At 42.3% G+C, this 4171-nt stretch overlaps 1 protein-coding gene across 1 annotated transcript in view; it reads left to right on the forward strand.

Moving 5' to 3' along the window:
- The first annotated feature begins 807 nt into the window (after positions 1-807).
- LOC306915994 (uncharacterized protein) overlaps positions 808-4171 on the forward strand; it is a 20611-nt gene continuing 17247 nt past the window's right edge. Inside the window, exon 1 of the mRNA XM_079493702.1 lies at positions 808-928. The gene's annotated coding sequence lies outside the window, so the exon portion shown is untranslated. The remainder of the gene's footprint in view (positions 929-4171) is intronic.

Below are 4171 nucleotides of genomic sequence, written 5' to 3' on the forward strand. Positions count from 1 at the left end.
GGCAACTGTCTTCTGCCATGTTACAGATTAGATTACTGAGTAGATTACAGATTACTGAGTAGATGTTAAAAACCCCCCAAACATGTTTGAAAGTGAAACATCCCTTTAAACATGCAGTCTTTGTTCTTTACCAGGAGTCTGCCCAATCTCTCTGGTAAACAGAAATAAATGTAGGCTACATGTGGGTTACACATTCCATCCTAAAAGGAGAGAGAACCCTGCAATATAGCAGTGATTACTAGAGCTATTTTAACAAAAATATCCCTTACATTTCACAAAGGTTTCTGTAGTTCTGCTGAGGTGTGAAATGGTCTCAGTTCATGCATAATGTGATGATGTCCAATGCCAGCAACCATTAACACCTTTAATCTCTGCATTGTCTACAGTGAATGAGGCATCAACCATCATCATTTAGCCTGTTTACATTTTAACCTGGGGATAGAATGTGTGGTTTGTAAATGATTTAGCATTTATTTCCCCTGTTTTACCTCATTTATGATGAATTCCGGTTCTGTTTGGCTATAGGCTATAGAAGTGTCTATTTGTATGTCTCTAAATGTTTTGATGATTTGAACATGGTAAACAAGTGTAATGCTTTATTGGGTCGCCCACTCACAGTTAACAGTCTTTGTATTGAGTTGTGCTTGAAATGTACTGTGATTCTGCAAACTGTTAATACATATCAGGCTATGTCAGGCTATTTCGCTTGTTATTGACCTGGACACTGGTTGCTTATTTATTTCACAGTATCTGGCAACAACTCCTTGAAACTTAAAGCACCGCGCCCCGCGCCCCTTTGTCTTTGAAGTTTACTTGGAGGACTTGGAGCAACAGAAAAGCCTAGCAGATATTTTGTCACAACTCAACTCTACAACTCTTTCACAACCACTACATCAACTATACTTGTGTGATAAACTCATACAAGTAGGTAAGTAATACTTGCATCGTGTTTTTTTCTGTGTTTATGTAGTTATTTGGATGTAAACAAACGTTAGCCTACAAGCTAAGCTAGGGCCTCTCTCTCTGTGTGTGTGTGTGTGTGTGTGTGTGTGTGTGTGTGTGTGTGTGTGTGTGTGTGTGTGTGTGCGTGCGCGCGCGCGCACGTGTGCGTGCGTGCGTGCGTGTGTGTGTGTGTGTGTGTGTGTGTGTGTGTGTGTGTGTGTGTGTGTGGTAGTAGCTACAAGTGTGTTAGCTAGCTGTAGCTAATGCAATCATTTTGCAACCTCTCTGTGTTGCTAGTAGTTGTAGCAGCTACAAGTGTGTTAGCTAGCTGTGTGTGTGTGTGTGTGTGTGTGTGTGTGTGTGTGTGTGTGTGTGTGTGTGTGTGTGTGTGTGTGTGTGTGTGTGTGTGTGTGTGTGTGTGTGTGTGTGTGTGTGTGTGTGTGTGTGTGAGCATTTGATGACATTTAGCCTCTCAGACCCATTTGAGCCACGGACCACCATTTGATGACATTTAGCCTCTCAGACCCATTTGAGCCACGGACCACCATTTGATGACATTGGACCCTGTAAAGGTCCATTTGGTTACATATACTCTCAGAGTTACAGCGCTGTAAAGGTCCATTTGGTTACATACTCTCAGAGTTACAGAGCTGTAAGGGGTGTGTGTTTGTTTACTGAGACGCTACACTGTCTCTCTGCATTCTATGATCCTATAGTTTACTGTCTCTCTGCATTCTATGATCCTATAGTTTACTGAGACACTACACTGATCTGGCTAAATCTTTGCTCCTGGTAGGGTGGGGGGGGGGGCTGTGTGTGTGTTTACTGAGACACTACACTGTCTCGGCATTCTATGATCCTATAGTTTACTGAGACGCTAAACTGTCTCTCTGCATTCTATGATCCTATAGTTTACTGTCTCTCTGCATTCTATGATCCTATAGTTTACTGTCTCTCTGCATTCTATGATCCTATAGTTTACTGAGACACTACACTGATCTGGCTAAATCTTTGCTCCTGGTAGGGTGTGTGTGTGTGTGTGTGTGTGTGTGTGTGTGTGTGTGTGTGTGTGTGTGTGTGTGTGTGTGTGTGTGTGTGTGTGTGTGTGTGTGTGTGTGTGTGTGTGTGTGTGTGTGTGTGTGTGTGTGTGTGTGTGTGTGTTTGTTTACTGAGACGCTACACTGTCTCTCTGCATTCTATGATCCTATAGTTTACTGTCTCTCTGCATTCTATGATCCTATAGTTTACTGTCTCTCTGCATTCTATGATCCTATAGTTTACTGTCTCTGCATTCTATGATCCTATAGTTTACTGAGACACTACACTGATCTGGCTAAATCTTTGCTCCTGGTACCGTGGGGGGGGGGGGGGGGGGCTGTGTGTGTTTGTTTACTGAGACGCTACACTGTCTCTCTGCATTCTATGATCCTATAGTTTACTGTCTCTCTGCATTCTATGATCCTATAGTTTACTGAGACACTACACTGATCTGGCTAAATCTTTGCTCCTGGTAGGGTGGGGGGGGGGGCTGTGTGTGTGTTTACTGAGACACTACACTGTCTCGGCATTCTATGATCCTATAGTTTACTGAGACGCTAAACTGTCTCTCTGCATTCTATGATCCTATAGTTTACTGTCTCTCTGCATTCTATGATCCTATAGTTTACTGTCTCTCTGCATTCTATGATCCTATAGTTTACTGAGACACTACACTGATCTGGCTAAATCTTTGCTCCTGGTAGGTGTGTGTGTGTGTGTGTGTGTGTGTGTGTGTGTGTGTGTGTGTGTGTGTGTGTGTGTGTGTGTGTGTGTGTGTGTGTGTGTGTGTGTGTGTGTGTGTGTGTGTGTGTGTGTGTGTGTTTACTGAGACGCTACACTGTCTCTCTGCATTCTATGATCCTATAGTTTACTGTCTCTCTGCATTCTATGATCCTATAGTTTACTGTCTCTCTGCATGCTATGATCCTATTCAGTATTTAAGTCCGACGTCATTTTGTAGTGCTACGTTACGTCCGGGTCCAAGTGGCACCAGCTCCCGTCCGCATCTCATTGTAAATAGAATATCTAAATGCGTGAATCTTTTTCAGAAAGGAAGCCATTGAGGGTTAAAATGGGTCTTAATGCTTCCAACTCGAGTAGAATTATTAATGTTTTGTACAAGTTTCCATGACAAAAAAAAATATGATGTGGAGACAATAAAGACTATTATTATCATTATTATTGAAGGTGGTAACAGTCCATTTGCTCAGTAAAATATTTCGGGGGCATATTTAGAATGTTTGCAGGCTTGAGTATGTTGAATCTAGTTTGCATTAATGAGGATTTAGTTGACACAATGAAATAAAATGGCGATAGTATTCCGTGTGGGGCAGACGGCCTGTCACAGCCAGATTTGGGAGAGCAGCGCAGCTTTGTTGTTGCGAGGAAAGCGGTAAAATGAGACTTTCGTGGTTGTTTTCGTCTCAGATTTAGTCCGACGGAGCGTCACAGTATAACTCTATGGGGACACAAAAGTAGGACCCGGAAGTATCTCAGGAGGGGGCGCTCACGTCACAGCTAAAATACTGAATAGTTTACTGAGACACTACACTGTCTCTGCATTCTATGATCCTATAGTTTACTGAGACGCTACACTGTCTCTCTGCATTCTATGATCCTATAGTTTACTGAGACGCTAAACTGTCTCTCTGCATTCTATGATCCTATAGTTTACTGTCTCTCTGCATTCTATGATCCTATAGTTTACTGTCTCTCTGCATTCTATGATCCTATAGTTTACTGAGACACTACACTGATCTGGCTAAATCTTTGCTCCTGGTAGGGCGCCAGACAGTGACATATGCTTTTAAATCGGCCTTAGCTCTACATGGGTTATCTGCTATTTTCACATTTCTGTTCTTCTTTTAAAACCTCCCTTGGTGGTTTTTACGTTTCAAGACAGGTTGACTGAGTAGAAAAATCACACCTGTGTGAAATGAGCGGTGCAAGTATAGGCTACATGTATTGTTATAGTTACTGTGCTGTGCTCTGTACGTGTGCGATATAATATCGGATCGGTTGCAGCACCACTATTCTAAAGGTACAATATGTACCCCCTCAGGTACATATTTAAACTATGTTCAGCAATGGTATAACTATGTACAATGGTATAACCACACACTCCACTCACTTCATTAGGGGTCACACAGAAACAAATACAAGTTTAAGCTGTACACTGTGTGGCAAAGAT

This window comes from Electrona antarctica (genome assembly GCF_951216825.1).
Source record: "Electrona antarctica genome assembly, chromosome: 22".
In the NCBI taxonomy this organism is placed as follows: Eukaryota; Metazoa; Chordata; class Actinopteri; order Myctophiformes; family Myctophidae; genus Electrona; species Electrona antarctica.